Source organism: Macaca fascicularis, chromosome 19 (genome assembly GCF_037993035.2).
Source record: "Macaca fascicularis isolate 582-1 chromosome 19, T2T-MFA8v1.1".
NCBI classification, from domain to species: domain Eukaryota; kingdom Metazoa; phylum Chordata; class Mammalia; order Primates; family Cercopithecidae; genus Macaca; species Macaca fascicularis.
In genome coordinates this window covers 46,629,535-46,648,564 of record NC_088393.1, presented here as the reverse complement: position 1 = coordinate 46,648,564, position 19,030 = coordinate 46,629,535, and the positions used below count along the sequence as shown (strand labels likewise).

Sequence of the window (19,030 nt, the reverse complement as noted above, 5' to 3'; positions counted from 1 at the left end):
GCAGGGAGATGTATTAAACCTTTATGTATAAGTTATGTTAGTAAATAAAGTGAACTTTCTTCTGGCTTAACTAAAAAATCCATATTAGTATTTATGCCTTTTGGAAAATAGAGATGCCAATTTAAATATTATGAAGCAAAGCAACAGATTATTAGGTAAGACAACCAATTACAACCGCAGAATTACAGAGGTTATGGGTTAAATGTAAAAGAATATTTCATAGCAATAATCTTTTAAGACTATGCAAAGAGACTCCACAGTGAAGCAGAAATTAGAACAGAATTAATAATACTGTGTATGCTCTCAGTTCACCAATTTATCAAAACTAGTTTTATGATTCAGGAGGGTGTCTGCTCTTTTGCAATTGGAAGAAAAGAAAGAAGATTTTATTTTTCAACTCTTCAAATTTTCTTCACTAATAGTATTTCCAAGGCTAAGTAAGGGAGTTGCAAGTAGCACCAAGAGAAAAAAGCAGGCTTGAGGAGCTTTTAAAATATGGTCTTAAAATATGGAAAATGGAGCCACATGTGGTGGCTCAAACTTGTAATTCCAGCACTTTGGGAGCCTGAGGTGGGAGGATTGCTTGAGGCCAAAAGTTTGAGACCAGCCTGGGCAGCATAGCAAGATCCCCATCGTTACAAAAAAATAATAACTTTTTTAAAAATTAGCTGGATGTGGTGGTGCATGCCTTAGAGTCCTAGTTACTTGGGAGGCTGAGATAGGAGGAGCTCTTGAGCCCAGGAGTTTAAGTCTGCAGTGAGCTACAATTGTACCACTGTACTCCAGTCTGGGAAACAAAGTGAGACCCTGTCACTCTCTCGCTCACTCTCTCTCTCTCTCTCTCTCTCTCTCTCTCTCTCTCTCTCTCTATATATATATATATATATATATATATATATATATATATATCTGGAAAAGGGATGGCACCAAGAATATCAAAGACATTATTGAAGAAGAGGAAAGATGTCCTGTCAAATATCAGAAGTTTTATAAAGCTACAGCAATTAAGACAGTGTGGTCTTCACTGATAAACTGACCAATGAAACAGAATAGAGAGCTCCCAAACAAATCTCCACAAATTTAATATTTCATATGTGATGCAGGTGACATGGCAGATCAGCAAGGGAAGAAAGGACTTTTCAATAAATAGAAAAGAAAAATAATGGTTATTGATATAGGAAACAAAATGAAATTATATTCTTTCTTTGCTCTATATACAAACATTAAATTCCGGATGTACCAAAGACTTAACCATCAGAAACAAAATTTTAAAACTTTTAGTAGAAAATGTAAGTGAATGAGATACAAAAAGCCACTTAACCATTTAAAAAGATTAGACGTTTTGACTATCACAAAATTAAGAACTTTTTACATCAAAAAGTGAAAAGATAGGCTGGGCATGGTGTCTCAAGCCTGTAATCCCAACAGTAGATCACCTGAGGTCAGGAGTTTGACACCAGGCTGGCCAACATGGTGAAACCCCATCTCCACTAAAAATACAAGAAATTAGCCAGGCATTGGTGGCAGACACCAGTAATCCCAGCTACTTGGGAAGCTAATGCACAAGAATCATCTGAACCTGGGAGGTGGAGGTTGCAGTGAACCACTGCACTCCAGCCTGAATGACAGAGCAACACTCTGTCTCAAAAAAAAAAAATTAAAAAATAAAAAATAAAGGTAAAAAAGTAAAAAGATAAACTATAAACTAGAAGAAGACATTTGCAATACCTAAAACCTATGAAAGATTAATATCATATCAACAAAGTATAAGGAGCTCCTATGAATTAATTTTAAAAATAGCAACCCAACAGTAAATTGGGAAAAGACATTAATAGGGATTTCACAAAAGAGAATGCCCCTAAAACATAAAAATTTTCTCACCCTCATTAGTAATCAGGAAAATGCCCAAGATACTACATATCTATTCTCTCCACAAATATTAAGAAGTTTGACAATACCAAATGTATTAGTTCACATTCACCCTGCTGATAAACACATAACTGAGACTGTGAAGAAAAAGAGGCTTAACGGATTTATGGTTCCACATGGCTGAGGAGGCCTCAGAGTCATGGCCATGGATGAAAGGCGCCTCTTACACACCAATGGCAAGAGAATATGAGAAGGAAGCAAAAGAAGCAGAAGACGAAACCCCTGATAAACTCATCAGATCTTGTGACTTATTCACTATAACAAGAATAGCATGGGAAAGCTCAGCCCAAGGGATTCAACGACCTCGCCCTGGGTCCCTCCCTCAACACATGGGAATTCTGAGATACACAACTCAAATTGAGATGTGGGTAGGGACATAGCCAAACCATATTAATCTGCTCCTGGCCCCTCCAAATCTCATGTCCTCACATTTCAAAACCTATCATGCCTTCCCAGCAGTCCCCCAAAGTCTTAACTCATTTCAGCATTAACCCAAATATCTGCTGTCCAAAGTCTCATCTGAGACAAGGCAAGTCTCTTCTGCCTATGAGCCTGTAAAATCCAAAGCAAGCTAGTTACTTCCTAGATACAAAGGGGGTACAGGTAATTGAGTAAATACAGCTGTTCCAAATGGGAGAAATTGGCTAAAACAAAGGGGTTACAGGCCCCATGCAAGTCCAAAATCCAGCCAGGTAGTCAAATTTTAAAGCTCCAAAATGATCTCCCTTGACTTCATGTTTCACATCAAGATCATGCTGATGCAAGAGGTGGGCTCCCATGGCCTTGTGTAGTTCTGCCCCTGCGGCTTTGCAGGGTATAGCCCACATCCTGGCTGTTTTCATGGGCTGATGTTGAGTGTCTGAAGCTTTTCCAGGCTCACGGTGCAAGCTATCAGTGAATCTACCATTCTGGGGTCTGGAGGACAGTGGCCATCTTCTCACAGCTCCACTAGGAAGTGCTCCAGTAGGGATTCTGTGTAGGGGCTCCAACTCCACATTTCCCTTCCGCACAACCCTAGCAGAGCTTCTCCATATGAGCCCCACCCCTGCAGCAAACTTCTGCTTGGACATCCAGGCATTTTCATACATCCTCTGAAATCTAGGTGGAGGTTTCCAAACCTCAACTCTTGACTTCTGTGCACGTGCAGGCTCAGCACCAGGTGGAAGCTGCCAAGGCTTGGTGCTTGCACTCTTAAAGCCATGGCCTGAGATCTGTCTTGTACCCTTTCAGCCATGGCTGGAGTGGCTGAAACGCAGAGCACCAAGGCCCTAGGCTACACACAGAGCAGTGATCCTGGGCCTGGCCCACAAAACCATTTTTTCATCCTAGGTCTCTGGGCCTGTGATGGGAGGGGCTGCTGTGATGACCTCTGACATGCCCTGTAGACATTTTTCCCATTGTCTTGGGGATTAACATTCATCTTCTCATTACTTATGCAAATTTCTGCAGGCAGTTTAAATTTATCCTCAGAAAATGGGATTTTCTTTTCTATCACAAAATCAGGCTGCAAATTTTCCAAACCTGTATGCTCTGCTTCCTTTATAAAACTGAATGTCTTTAACATCACCTGAGTCTCCTCTTGAATACTTTACTGCTTAGAAATTTCTTCCACCAGCTCCCCTGAATGATCTCTTTCAAGTTCAGAGTTCCACAGATCTCTAGGGCAGGGGCAAAATGCTGCCAGTCTTTCTGCTGAACCATAACAAGAGTCACCTTTGCTCCTGTTCCAAACAAGTTCCTCATCTCCATCTGAGACCACCTCAGCCTGGACCTTATTGTTCATAACACTATCAGCATTTTTGTCAAAGCCATTCAACAAGTCTCTAGGAGGTTCCAAATTTTCCCACATTTTCCAGTCTTCTTCTGAGCCCTCCAAACTGTTCCAACCTCTGTCTGTTACCAAGTTTCAAAGTTGCTTCCACATTTTTGGATATCTTTTCAGCAGCACCTCACTCCACTGGTACCAATTTACTGTATTAGTCTGTTTTCACACTGCTGATAAAGACAAACTCGAGTTTGAGAAGAAAAAGAGGTTTAATTGGATTTACAGTTCCACATGGTCAGGGAGGCCTCAGAGTCATGGCAGGAGGCAAAAGGTACTTCTTATATGGCAGCAGCAAGAGAAAATGAGGAGGAAGCCAAAGCAGAAACCCCTGATAAACCCATCAGATCTCACGAGACTTATTCACTGTCACAAGAATAGCACAGGAAAGACTGACCCCCATGATTCAGTGACCTCACCCTGGGTCCCTCCCACAACATGTGGGAATTCTGAGAGAGAGAATTTAACCTGAGATTTGGGTGGGGACACAGCCAAACCACATCACCAAATATGGAGAGACTGTGGATCAACAAGATCATTTTGAATTAATACAGGAGGTGAGAGTTTAAATTAGAACCACCACTTTGGAAAATAATTTGGATTACCTTATAAAAATGAGCATACTCATATGTTATGGCACAGTAATTCCTCTACCGTAGGCCCTGGAGAAACTCTTGCCCATATGTACCAGAAGCAGTAAAAAAAGAAAAGAAATGCTCCTGTAATGTCATTCATAATCACAAAAATCTGGAAATAAGCCAAATGTTCACTAATAGGAGAAAGGGTAAATTAATAGGAGAATGGGTAAATAAATTATACCCTTAAAAAACTAAATAATATATCATTTAGGGCAATCATATATATGCAATAAAACAATTGTTTTTAAAGGAAGGGAATCCTAAACATAAATTCAGGGTAGTAGTTATCTCTGGGGCTGAAGGGTGTAAATCAGGAAAAGGGACAAAGGAGGAGCAGATGTTAGGATCAGAACCCTAGTTCTTGGGTTGTGTTGTGGGTTCACAAGTGATTACCGTATTACTCAAATACATTCAAATATATTTATATAGAGGCCCAGGCACAGACAAGGATGAAATAGGAGCCAAGGTATGCTATGAGCCAAGGATTATGATGAATCCAATTTTGTGCACTTTAAGCCATTTGAAAAACAGAAAAGCAAAACAACAAAATAATTTTTAAGAAATTGAATATAGGGTGCTATACTGTGAATGTGTTCCCCTAAAATTAATCAGCAATTCACAGGATTAGGAAGTAGGGCCTTTAGGAAGTGATTCAGTCATGAAAGGAGAGTCTTCACTAATGGGTTTAGGGTTCTTACACAAGGACTGGAGGGAGTGGGCTTCCCCTGTTTTGCCCTTCCTCCTTCTGCCATATGAGGACACAGTGCATCCCCTCCTGAAGACAGTGCACAAGGCGCCATCTTGGATGCGGAGACCAGGCCCTCACCAGACACCAATTCTGCTGGCACCTTGATCTTGGACTTCCAGCCTATGGAACTGTGAGAAATACATTTCTGTTCTTTAGAAATTACCCAGTCTAGTGTATTTTGTTACACAGTAGCACAAACCCACTAAGGCATAGTACCTTTTGTCATTTTCTTCTACAATTTTCTTTGTTGCCTCTTTAGCAGTGGGTCATTTTATATTTGATCCTTCATAATATCTCTTACTTTGGGTTTTTCACATTTCTGTTCCAAGAGTATTCTCAGACATGTATTTTTCACTATTTGTTAGTATCCAGGTCAGAAAGTCCAGAATACTTTCTTATAAGCGTTCAGGTTCTACAACAATGTAAGTATTAATGCCTCCTGTAAACTAGGTATTTCCTTTCCAATTGTAACTGCCATCTGGAAGCAAAGTGGAATTACTTTCATTACTTTGATTACTATGAGTGTGGGGTTGATTTTTAATGTATCTGGGGTATGGTTAAATGCTGGTTTTTAATCACACAGATACATCAATGGCTTGGCACACTAGGGTATCAGTTGCTAGTTATCTCTGTATTTATCCTTGCTGTTAGAGAGGGAAAGTACAGACTGTGAAGTTGGACCAGCTGTCATACCCACAACATTTGGAGAGCTTTGATTTTTTTTTAACCTTTAGCTGTCTAACTGTCACATGTAGCAGCTCAGGTGAAAGGCATTCTTATTGTGGGGACTTTCCCTTAATGCTCTGTGGTGCAAAAGAGCAGACCTATGTAGAAGCACTTAAGTATTTTGTGCATCAACAGGACGATTAAAGGAACAATTCTTATTGTATCTTTTAGTCCCTGAAGACAAAACCATGGTGACAGTAACTAGGTCAAGGCATTGTATTCAAAGAGGGTCAGCCTTGGTCTTTGAGCATGAGTCTCCTTTACCCCACTGTCAAGACTCACTGAGCAGACGGGAAAGTTCAGGTGGAACATGCAGTGAATAGCAAACACGGTGGGGGGTGCTCACTGTCCCGCGCTGCCACGCCTGCCATGGTCAGCAGACCTGTCTTCTACCTGACAACAGGCAGGTTGAGAAACGTTTTCCTGGAGAGTTTCCTGATTCTTCCCAGTTGTGGCAGGATGGACTGACTTAGAGGAGCTCAGGAAGGTCGTTAAACAACACAGAAACACAAGATGAATTGTACTCCTCAACAGGCCTAGGTTAGAGCAGCAGGTCCTTGAAGCCTCAGCCACTCCTGGGACACAGCATAATGCCCTTAATGATTTGAAATTTGGTGGAGAGTAGGTTGCTAATCACTATGTCCAGGGACAAAAAGAGACATGAACAGCAAAAAGTTATAAAATAAGCAGGACTAACATCTGCTTGTTGTGGGAGGTAGGGATTTAAGATATAAGAATTTAGCTGCATGCGAAGTTCACACCTTAATCTCAGCACCTGGGGAGGCCAAGGCAGGAGGACGGCTTGAGCCCAGGAGCTTGACATGAGCCAGGCAACATAGTAAGTCCCCATTCATACACAAATGTTTTTGAAGAAAAGTAGTTGAGTGTGGGGGCACATGCCTGTAGTCCCAGGTACGTGGGAGGCTGAGGCAAGAAAATCGCTGAAACCTGGGAGACTGAGGCTGCAGTGAGCTATGATCACACGAACGCACTCCAGCCTGTGAGTCCGGAGACCCCAGCTGGCGCCCTAAATCTCCCTCTCCACCGGTAGAAGTCAGCTCGAGGAGGTCCTGAGGACAGGACTCCCGGGGAGCCGACCCTGGGAGGCCCGAAGCCCCCACTGCCACAATGCTCACTACTACATCCCCGCTCCAGCCGCCACCGCGACTGCCACAGAAGCCCCCGCACACGCGTCGGCGAACCTGTGTAAAGGGGCCGCAGCCGGACTTCAAGCACGAGTCGGCCTGGGCAATGCTCATGCGCGAGGCCCCAGCCCATTCTCCTGTCACAGCGACTCCAACGGTTGGCTGAGGACGACTCCCTGAGCCCCGACAAAGCAGAAGCCCTCCGTGGCAGTGCGTCGGTGTCGAGGCGCCAGCCTCACCAATCCAAGGGGTCGACAAAACCGTTTTGGGACACCGCGATACACGGAGGGCCTACCAGGATGCAGAAACAGACGGAGTCCAAGGAAAGCAGCGCGGCATCCCAGCCTCAGGCCTGCCCGGACAGTGATCTGGTGAGTCCCCCCAAAAGTCGTACCCCCGTGATCTCGAGGACAGGTCTGCCTGTGTGCCCGTGGACTGCTGTCTCACCCGAGAGTCGTTCTCCTAAAGAGCAGAACCCCACAGCCTCAGGGATTGCCTAGAGGGTGTGTTTCTGTGCCACTGCTGTGTCTGTGGGTGTGTATCACATTCTTTCTTCTCTCTGTCTCTCCGTCTCTGTCTGTCTCTCTCGCTTTCTCTGTCTCTGTCTGTGCGCCCGTGTGCGAGTGAGTGTTGGGGTGAATGTGCCCTGTGCACCACAAAGCGATTTCCGGCATGTCTGCCTGTCTTTAGTGAGCCTCTTTTCTGCCTCTGTGGCTGGGTCACGTGGGGGGTTGTCAGTCCTTTTCGCAGCGGTTCCACTTTGGGTTTGTGAAGGTTTGGACAACATGTGGAGAGGCATCGCTCCCGGAGAAATTAAAATCTCATCGCTATACTAAGCGGCCTCTTTTCTAGGATCAAGATGACCATATTCCAGCCAAGGACAAATAGCCTCACAGGAGTTCATTGTCCTGTAGGAGGGAAGCAAACCAAAGTCAAAGAAGATGGTTCTATCTCCTCGTGGCTCTTCTCCGAGAAATGAAACCACACATCACCACACAATCTTAAAAAGAAGCAGGAAAGGGGACATGGCAAGGATCCTTGTACTGGGACGCTGGACTCTGGACAACTCACCCGTTTGGCACTCCTTTCCTTATGCCCGTGGTGGTGACACTGTGCATTATCCTGCCTGGGCTCTGGCCTCTGCTCTGTCCTCCCTCTTGCTCTGTCTGCCCTGTTTTGAGGGGTCTAGGTGCTTCTTGGTCTGGATCAATGCCTTCAACAAAAAACACTTCCCAGTCCATCAGGGAGAAACTTCGTGGAGATCCGTGTCATCAGTGTTTCTCTCTCCAAACCTGTTTCTGGTTGATTGGGTAGTTTTGACAACCCTGGACCTCTGAACTTCCATACCTGTCTCAGACAGGGAAGCTCCCTCGGTCTCCATGTTTCACCTGATGGCTGAGTAGTTTGCCTAGAATGAGCGGTAGGTGACAGTGACTGGCCTTGGATTCTAGGAAAGTGCATTTCCTCTGCACTTCCTGTCTTATTCTTGAGGGACATCCTCTCCTTTGCTCCTGGGTGGGCTGCATCCCACAACTGAATCTTTTGGCTGTAAGGAATGTCGGGGAACCAACGGGACTGGGCTGGGCCTGGGGCTGGGCGCAGGGGAGATTGCCTCGGGGCTACCTGGGCGGTGGAGTGTCGGGAGTGGGGTGAACTTTGCAGAAACCTCTTTGCTCCTTTGGCAGGCATTTCAAAATGTGGCTTGGGCTCACGCACAGCCCCCTTCCTGGTTCCCAGGTGTTCTTTGATTTTCCTTGGCATTGATGGAAGGGTCACCTGTGCCCCTCTTCCACTAGGCACATGCCTGGACACCATCGTTTGTTTCGCCATTGCTCCATATGCCCTCTGTGTCACACATTCACCCCATCTGCTCTGGGATACACCAGTGCAACGTGTGGTTGCATTGGCTCCACCTCGGATTTGCCCCTGTCCCTGTGTGCACATGTCCTGGAAACCGGTGTCGGCTTGCAGGAGCCCCGGGGCTTTTAGAAGCCGGGCAGGCCACTGCTCTTTCAAAGGAGGAGGGAGGCAGATGGCTCATGGGTCAGTGAATTTTCAGCTGACACCACGCCCTGAGGCCTATAGGATCATTCTGCACTGCAGCAAGGCCCTGCCTGCCTCACCAGCTGCGGTGAGCCCTCTTTCTCACCCAGAGGGGTCCAAAATCGCACCTGAAGAGGAGTCCTGAGACCCCAACAGGCACCCTGAGGCTACCCCTCCACCGGTGGCAGTCGGCTCCAGTAGGTCCTGAAGACAGGACTCCTGAGGATTTGGCCGTGGGACGCCCACGGCCCCCTCTCCCACGCTGTCCCCTACTGGACCTCGGATCTAGCCGCCACCAGGGCTGCAGCAGTAGCCCCCCTGCAGCCGCGCAGCTGCCATTGTTTCAAGGGGCCACAGTCTGACTTCCAGGAGCAGAGCGCGAGTCGGACCAGCCAATGCGCATGCGCAAAGCGCGAGCTGACTCTCCCATCACAGTGATTCCCATGGTTGTCTCAGAAACTTGTCCCTGAGGCTTGGCAAAGGAGGGCTCAAGGAGCCCTCCGTGGCAGTGCTTGGGTATCAGGGCTCCGAGTCTCCGGCCTGCCCCACAGTGTTTTCATCCCCTTTCCATTCTGAGCGGCCTCTTTGCTAGGATCCCGAGGACCACACCCCAGCCAAGGACAAAGGTCTCCCAGGTGCTCACTGTCCACCCGCAGGAGGGTGCCCACAGACCTTCAAGAAGATGGTTCTCACTCCTTTCGCCCTCCGCCCTCATTGAGTAATCTAGCCACAGCTCGACACAGGGACAGAGAAGGAAGCCGGCAATGGCATGGGGCAAGCATCTCTGTCACACAAACGCTGGCCTTTCTGTCCAAGTCACCCGTTTTGCACTTCTCCCTGGATGCCCGTGATGGTTGCATTTGCCGTATCCTGCCTGGGCTCTGGCCTCTGCTCTGTCCTCCCTCTTGCTCTGTCTGCCCAATTTTGGACAAGCTTTGAGGCTTCTTCGTCTGGCTCAGTGTCTTCAACAAAGATCACTTCCCAGTCTATCAGGGACAAACTTCGTGGGGGTCCATTTCGTGATTGCTTCTCTCTGCAAACCTATTTCTGGTTGATTGGGCAGGTGTGATAATCCTGGAGCTCTGGGCTTCCATACCTGTCTGAGCGGGGAAGCTCCCTTGGTCTCCATGTCCCAACTGCTGGCTGCATGGTCGGTCCAGGAAGAGCGGGAGAGGACACCAGCGTGACTCACCTTTGCCTTCTTTTTTTTTTTTTTTTTTTTTTTTGAGACGGAGTCTTGCTCTGTCGCCCAGGCTGGGGTGCAGTGGCCGGATCTCAGCTCACTGCAAGCTCCACCTCCCGGATTTACGCCATTCTCCTGCCTCAGCCTCCTGAGTAGCTGGGACTACAGGCGCCCGCCACCTCGCCCGGCTAGTTTTTTGTATTTTTTAGTAGAGATGGGGTTTCACCGTGTTAGCCAGGATGGTCTCGATCTCCTGACCTCGTGATCCACCCGTCTCGGCCTCCCAAAGTGCTGGGATTACAGGCTTGAGCCACCGCGCCCGGCCACCTTTGCCTTCTAGAAAAGGCAGTGTTGCATCTCACCTGCACTTCCTCTCTCATTCCTGAGGGTCATCCAGTTCCTCTGCTCCTGAGGAAAGTGCCTGCAAGCACTGAATCTTTTCGCTGCCACGATGTCAGGGGGCCAAAGGACTGGGTTTTGCTGGGTGCAAGGGAGGTGGCATCGGGGTACGTCCATCACTGTCCGTCTCGGCATCGCCCCGTATGGCCTCAAAGACACACGCTCACTCTATCTGCTCTTGGGGGACATCAGTGCCACGTGTGGTCACATTGCCTCCATCTCAGACTCACCTCTGTCTCTCTTTGCACATACGGCAGAAAGGAGTGTTGGGATGCGGAGTACCTGGGCCTTGGAGATTAAGGCAGGAGTCCACTGCTCCACCCAGGAAGGAGGGAGGCAGTGGGCTCACGGATCAGTGCATTTTCGGCGGACAGTACGCCCTGCGGCCCTTGGGATCTTTCTGTGCCCCAGCGAGACCCTTCCCACCTCACTACACTGTAACCCCATTCCTGTCACCCGGTCGGATCCATAATCGGATCCGAAAAGAAGTCTGGAGAGGCCAGCCGGCACCCTGAAGCTCTCCTCCACCGGGAACCGAAGCAGAAGACCAATGGAGAAGGTCCTGAGAACAGGACTCCTGAGAACAGGACTCCTATGGGTCCGATGCTGGGTCTCCCGTAGGCCCCTCTCATAGTCCTCTTCCCACCCGCCGCCTCAGACTGCGCAGCCGCCGCTATCAGGGCTGCCCCAGTCCCCGAATCCGCCTCGTCGCCGCCATTTTTTTTTTTTTTTTTTTTTTTTTTTTTTGAGACGGAGTCTCGCTCTGTCGCCTAGGCTGGAGTGCAGTGGCACGATCTCAGCTCACTGCAAGCTCCGCCTCCCAGGTTATGCCATTCTCCCGCCTCAGCCTCTGGAGTAGCTGGGACTACAGGTGCCCACCACCAGGCCCGGCTAATTTTTTTGTATTTTTAGTAGAGACGGGGTTTCACCGTGTTAGCCAGGATGGTCTGGATCTCCTGACCTCATGATCTGCCGGCCTCAGCCTCCCAAAGTGCTGGGATTACAGGCACCTGCCACCAGGCCCAGCTAATTTTTGTATTTTTAGTAGAGACAGGGTCTCATCATGTTGGCCAGGCTGGTCTTGAACTCCTGACCTTGGGTGATCCACCCCCCTCGGCCTCCCAAAGTGCTGGGATTACAGGCGTGAGCCATTGCGCCCGGCAACACAGGTTTTGAGAGGACGGGAATGGGACGTGGCAAGGATCTGTGAGTGTGCAGGCTGTGTTTCACATATCATTAAACATAGTCTAGTGAGTGTTCTGCAGATAACTGGCATTTAAGTTTGTTTTACTGAATCAAGGAAAAGAAAAAATGCTGAGAAAAAAATGACACAACTTGCCTGCCAGTCCATCTGATTGTTACAAACTTAATAGTAATTTTAATTTATCCTCTCATGTAAAGGTCCTTGGCAGTGATACCTAATTTCCTAAGATAGCCTTGCTTTATTTTGTATGATAAAGCTGTCATGCATATCAGAGTATCTGGAAATTCTTCCCAACACCCTTGACATATGTAACCAATACATTCCCAAAATAATATACCAAACCAAACAACAGAAAATAATTTGTTACTTAGTTCCTTCAAATTTGTTTATTTCAGTTGTGGTTCCTTCATGCAGGAAACATTTCATGTGTGTCTGGCACTCTTCCAGTCACAGATTTCATCTTAAACAACCTAAGTATTGAAATGCTTGTGCCCTTTGATTAATTTTTCCTACATAAATACTTTGATAAAGAGCTACACTGAGGGCAGGTACAGTGGCTCACACCTGTAATCCCAGCTCTTTGGGAGGCTGAGGCAGGAGGACCAGGAGGTCAGGAGATCCAAGACCATCCTGGCCAACATGGTGAAACCCTGTCTCTTCAAAAATACAAAGAATTAGCCAGGCAAGGACAAGCGCTGGCTCGTGCCTGTAATCTCAGCACTTTGGGAGGCTGAGGCAGATGGATCACATGAGGTTAGGAGTTCGAGACCAGCCTGGCCAACATGTTGAAACCTTGGCTATACCAAAAATACAAAAATTAGACCCAGAAGGTCATATCCGAATGAGAAAGGCATTGTTTGGCTCAAATTGTCTGACACTAAGAACAGTGCAGACTGGCCAAGTGAGGTGGCTCACACCTGTAATCCCAGCACTTTGGGAGGCCGAGGCGGGTGGATCACCTGAGGTCAGAAGATCAACACCAGCCTGACCAACATGGTGAAACTCCATCTCCACTAAAAAAAAAATTACAAGAAAATTAATCAGGCGTGTTGACACATGCCTGTAAATCCTAGCTATTCAGGAGGCTAAGGCAGGAGAATCAACTTGAACCCAGGTGGCGGAGGTTGCAGTGAGCAGAGATCATGCCACCACACTCTAGCCTGGGCAACAAGAGCAAAACTATATCTCAAAAAAACAAGAATAGTGCAGAGTTAAAGCAGATTTATTTTCAAAGAAGCAGGGAACCTGGAATTTTGGGTGAAATGTCCCAATTGCCAGAAGCTGAAAATGCTCTCAAATGTAAAATTCAGGTCAGACTATATCAAGCTTCTCCTTGTTCTATGTGTGAACAGCTAGTCTGTATCTTCACCTATGCATATTTAAAAATCAACCTTAAGAAGGCCCTTGGCCACCATAATCCTTCCACACTAGCAAGAGCCCAGCCTCTGAGACTAGGCGTCCTTCTGCCTCCCACTGGAATGCCTTCCCCGGAATCTCCAAGATAACAAACTGGTCAGGGGCAGCTGAGACAGCCCTACTTCTGGGAGTCCTCCCCAACCACTTGAAATCACAGGCATCTCTGCTGTCCCTGCCTTTCATCCACATCACTGAACAATTAAGTGCACATGTCTCAGTACTTTTATTTAAACCATTCCTTGTGTGTTTACAATTAACTACTTCATGAATGACTGCAGTACGGATGGAGCAGAAAGGAATGCTGAAGGAGAACTCCTGTTCGAATAAGCCGCTCTTCCAGAACTAGGAATGAACTTTCCCCAGTACCAACAAGGCAGCCTCCAGGGCAAGAAAAGGTAACGGGATCCATCCTGCTGACATCCAAGATGGAATTACAGGTAACTCTCACCTCTTTTTTGACTCTCAGGTGGAAACCCCCTCCCCACGAGGTGAAGCGGAGTCCGCTCCAGAGCCCCGAAGTTGGGGTCGGGGATGTCACAGAAATCACCAGGGCAGCCAATTCCCATCCACAGGGTGCCCAGGATGACCCAGCACCCTCAAGCTCAGCCCCAAGCTCGGGCCAGGGAGTGAAGCCCTTGTCCCCAAGCAACAGAGTGAGGGTTTGTCTCTAACCCTGTGGGCTCCAGTGAAAGGAAAATGGCCTGGAGGTGCCCACAGGAGAGCACCCGAGTTCTGAGACAGATCTATGGCTCCCAGCCTGAGTCCCCGTGAGTAACACAGGGACGCACAGAGGGGCATGCTGCCTGCCTATAGGGCACTCACCGAATGCGGGTGCACGCTGCGGATCCTGAAGCCGGTCAGGTAACGAGGTGCAGAGGTATGGGAAACACCTGGAGGGAGGCCTCCCCGGGTGCCCACCAGCCTAACCAGCCGGGACCAGCGACCAGAAGTGCTTCTGACGTTAACGCGACACACGGAAGGTGCGTAGGGTACGTAGTGGAAGTGACCGCAGAGGCCTCTGGGTATTGTAGTTTTGGAGCTAGAGAGGCGGGCAAGCAGTTGGCTTTGCCCACACAGGGTGCCTCTGACATCTGCACAGCGCACACAGCCGAGTTTAAGAGCCCACTGTTAAGATGCCCAAGTGACGTTGACAAGTTTCTCCTCTGCGAGCCAATGAGATCTGATGACTGCGAGAGCATCATAGGACCGCCAAAGGATTCTGGAAAATGCGGTCCCGGGTGGCCAGTGTGCGCTGACCTTCACCTGCAGGTGAGCTGAGCTCACCACGCAAGTCTCTGCCCTGGTGCACCCTTCCCCAAGCAGATGCCAGGTTGGGACAGAAGTGGCTCAGGGAGAGGCAATACTCTCTCGGAACTCCCGGTTTGGGGGCGACACTAACCCTGTGTCCCCTAGAGTAGGACAGTGTACCAGGACAGGGAACCCCCAGACTGTTCTCAGGGAGAGCAATATTGGCTCGGGGCAAACTCTTGGGATGAAGATGGGGAGAGTCTGGTCACGTTTCCCCAGGATTTTAGGGGACTTAGGCTGGACTTGGGTGAACAGCAGAAGATCCCCTGGTGATAGTGGTGGTGAGAATTGGAGGCTTGAGCCAAAAATTCCCGAGGGTTTTTTTTGTTTTGTTTTGTTTTTTGAGACAGTCTTGCTCTGTCTCCCAGGCTGTAGTGCAATGGCAAGATCTTGGCTCATTGTAACCGCCTCCCGAGTTCAAGTAATTCTCCTGACTCAGCCTCCCAAGTGGCTGGGATTACAGGCACCCGCCACCATGCCAATTTTTTTTTCTTTCTTTTTTCGTATTTTTAGTAGAGACGGTGTTTCGCCACATTGCCCAGCCTGGTCTCGAACTCCTGACCTCAAGTGATCCACCTGCGGCGGCCTCCCAAAGTGATGGGACTACAGACTTGAGCCCCCACACCCAGCTCGTTTTTATCTTTTATCTTACAGGTTTTTATCTTTTTTTTATCTTACAGGTGCGGCTTGAGGGAAACTTCTGGAGGGTGGGGTGGAATTGAAGCGGAGGCACAATTGTAACCTTTCTGCTCAATATGGGTGTTTTCTTTATGCATTAGTTTGTGTTTTTAAAGATATTACATTAAAAATTTGTTTATCTTGATTACTGAGTTTCTTTTGTGGTGCCCCTTTAAATTCTCTATCCACAGTCCTGAGCCTTGATAGAAGTTATGGCCTGGCCTCTGGGCATCAAGCAGCCAGCAAGTCCCTTAGTAGCTTTCTCTGAATTATTGAATTGTGAGTGATCTTTTCCTTTCCTGACTTCCTTAATATCCACAATTTCCTTGTAACCATCCTTCCAAAGCCACACCCACAAGGCACCTCCAAGACCTATCATAAAGCAGATGTTCAAAGACTATTTGTAAATCTTCACAACACACCCCTTTCAGAATGTCTTCCAACACCCTTTGCCAGGAGAAGTAAAAAACAAGGTTTACATGTTGAGTATCAGCCTCTCCCATTGGGTGGGTGTTTAAGAAGGAAGATCAGCCGAGAACCCTATTCCAGCCCAGGTAAATGACCTTGCCAAAGATTTAATATCCACAAATGTAGAATGCTTGTAGCAGTACTCAGTGGGAACCAAAGTCAGGCATGGGGCTGGGCTTTAAGGAGCACAAACGAAAAAGAGGGACTAGAAAACTTCAGAAAGGTGTTGGCGGGGACAGGGGACAGTGAGGATGTGGGATACTGAGATAATCCAAATCCCTGTGTGGAGACATATGTGTACAAAGGCTGTAAAGAGAGACCCAGGCTGAAGGGGTATCTGTAATAAATCAAACATAATATAACAGCAGGTCACGTGATAAGGGGACCATGGAAAAACAGAACAAGCAGCAAAAGGAGCAGTATCAAACTCCACAGAAATTCACAAACATCAAGACACTAAGAAAGCTGCATTCATTTAAATCAAGGTGACAGGCTGGGCGCGGTAGCTCATGCCTGTAATCCTAGCACTTTAGGAGGCCAAGGCGGCCAGATTATTTGAGGTTCAAGACCAGCCTGGCTAACATGGTGAAAGCTCATCTCTACTAAAAATACAAAAATTAGCTGGGAGTGGTGGTGGGTACCTATAATCCCAGCTACATGGGATTATAGGCAGGGCGTAGGGGCTCATGCCTGTAATTCCGGCAGTTTGGGAGGCTGAGGCAGGAGATTCTTTGAATCCAGGAGTTTGAGACCCACCTGGGCTACACAGCCTGCCTCTGTTTCTACAAAAAACACAAAAATTAGCCAGACATGTTGGTGCACACCTGTGTGGTCTCAGCTACCATACAAGGATGACAAATAAAAAGAATTACCTGGCTGGGTACTGTGACTCACACCTGTAATCCCAGCACTTTGAGAGGCTGAGGTGGCAGACTGCTTGAACCCAGGAGTCTGAGACTGGTTTGGGCAACATAGCAAGACCTTGTCTCTATTATTTAAAAAAATAAATAAAAAAGCAAAGAATTTCCTATGGCAAGTATTTTTTTTTTAATTAGAAAGGCAGCCAACTTCCATAAGAAGTCTGAAAATAAAAGCCATAAATCCCTTGTAGGGGCCAAGGGCTTTGGTCCTCTCAAGGTTGCTGAAAAATCAATTTGCAAAGGGCAGATTAATTGGAGAAAAGGTATACAAATTTATTTAATATGTATACACAAGTGCTTTCAGATTGAAGACCCAAAAATACAGGAAAAATGGTTCATTTTTATGCTTAGGATTGAAACCACCTTTGCACGAATTATAACAGTGAGAAAATTATGACAGTGGAAGACATCTGATATAACCAATGCCCATCTTGCGTTTTTTTGGTTTTTTTATTTTTCTTTTGATGTTGTTTTCAAGATGATGTCTTGCAGATAGGATTGAGAAGCAGCAGGTTAGAATAAGTTGTCACAGAATTGATGGTGTGATGTGGCGGATACCCTTTTTCACAAGAGGTATTAGGAGGATTTGGGGAAATGCTTATATGAGTGTAGCCTAATTTTAACTGGCCCAGCCCCATGAAGAAGCCCACCTTCATTTTCTTCAGTGAAATATAAAGGGAAAAAGAAAGATACAGAGACCAAATTTTTTGTTTATTAGAAGTCAGAACCTGGGCAACATGGCAAAACCCCATCTCTACAAAATATACCAAAAACAAACAAACAAAAAAATTAGCCAGGCATGGTGGCATATGCCTATAGTCCCAGCTACTCAGGAGGCTGAGGCAGGAGGATCAGCTGAGCCCGGGAGATCGAAGCTCCAGTGAGCCATGATTGCACCAGCCTGGGTGACAGAGCAAGATCCTGTCTCAAAGGGAAAAAAAAAGAGAAGTCAGTATTCGTAGATTTATTATGGGAAAGCACAGTTGCAGTTCTGGGACGACCTCTAGAAATAGTCCATCTCCTCAAAATATACACAAAGTTTCAGAGGAGACCTCGACTCAACAAGGTAACAACAGAGGAAGTGCTTAGTAAGCTGCTCTGACAGGGTCCCAAAAGAACACTCCTAAGGGCCGGGCGCAGTGGCTCACACCTGTAATCCCAGCACTTTGGAGGCCAGAGGCCGGTGTATCACCTGAGGTCAGGAGTTCGAGACCAGCCTGACCAACATGGAGAAACCCCGCCTCTATTAAAAATACAAAAATTAGCCCGCATGGGGGCGCACGCCTATAATCCCAGCTACTCGGGAGGCTGAGCCAGGAGAATTGCTTGAACCTGGGAGGAGGAGGTTGCAGTGAGCCGAGATCGCACCATTGCAGTCCAGCCTGGGTGACAGAGTGAGACTCCGTCTCAAAAAAAAAAAAGAACACTCATAAGAGACAAATGGTGTGTGGCAACTTTGATAGACAACTTCGATAGAATTTTTCACATTAACAGTCTCAGAAGGCCGGGCCTGGTGGCTCATGCCTGTAATCCCAACACTTTGGGAGGCCAAGGCAGGCAGATTGCTTGAGCCCAGGAGTTCAAGACCAGCCTGGACAACATGGCAAAACCTTGTCTCTACAAAAATTACAAAAATTAGCCTGGCATGGTGGCATGCATTTGTAATCCTAGCTATTCGGGAGGCTGAGGCAGGGGGATAGCTTGAGCTCAGGAGGGGAAGGTTGCCACCATGAGCCGAGATCGCGCCACCGCGCTTCAGCCTGGACAACAGAGCCATACCTATTTTCAAAAAAAAAAAAAAAAAAGGCCGGGCGCGGTGGCTCAAGCCTGTAATCCCAGCACTTTGGGAGGCCGAGGCGGGTGGATCACGAGGTCAGGAGATCGAGACCATCCTGGCTAACACGGTGAAACCCCGTCTCTACTAAAAAATACAAAAAACTAGCCGGGCGAGGTGGCGGGCGCCTGTAGTCCCAGCTACTCGGGAGGCTGAGGCAGGAGAAGGGCGTAAACCCGGGAGGCAGAGCTTGCAGTGAGCTGAGATCTGGCCACTGCACTCCAGCCTAGGCGACAGAGCGAGACTCCGTCTCAAAAAAAAAAAAAAAAAACGATCCCAGAAGAGATCACCAAATCTGAGTAAAGCTTTAGACCGTGTTTGACTTGGCTGCCCTCTAGTGGGCAGAAGCCTGAACGGAGGGTAAGGGGAGGAAAAGGTGGGCTCCTAAACTTTCCCCAGTGTTTCCATCTGGAGTGTAGATTCTGCACAATATTTCCAGGATGCTCTGAGTCCTGGCCTCTTTTTTTTTTTTTTTTTTTTTGTGACTTGCAGTCTCACTCTGCCGCCTGGGCTGCAGTGCAGTGCCGCGATCTCGGCTCACTGCAACCTCCGCCTCCCGGGTTCAAAGG

The 19,030-nt window shown here is 47.5% G+C and overlaps 1 protein-coding gene and 1 long non-coding RNA gene across 4 annotated transcripts in view; one reads left to right on the top strand and one right to left on the bottom strand.

Annotated features, from left to right (window-relative positions):
• Positions 1-14,210, bottom strand: part of LOC107128627 (small ribosomal subunit protein uS14-like) — a 108,512-nt gene extending 94,302 nt beyond the window's left edge. The window contains exon 1 of the mRNA XM_074023496.1: positions 14,076-14,210. The gene's annotated coding sequence lies outside the window, so the exon portion shown is untranslated. The remainder of the gene's footprint in view (positions 1-14,075) is intronic.
• On the top strand, positions 12,777-15,380 carry LOC102141845 (uncharacterized). Of its 3 annotated transcripts, none has more exons than XR_012427595.1 (3): positions 12,777-14,233; positions 14,331-14,522; positions 15,242-15,380. It is a non-coding gene; the product is annotated as an uncharacterized lncRNA (long non-coding RNA). The 3 variants fall into 3 exon arrangements; XR_012427594.1 differs by having other exon boundaries at positions 12,777-14,242; XR_012427593.1 differs by lacking the exon at positions 12,777-14,233 and having other exon boundaries at positions 14,281-14,522.
• The last annotated feature ends 3,650 nt before the right edge of the window (positions 15,381-19,030 follow it).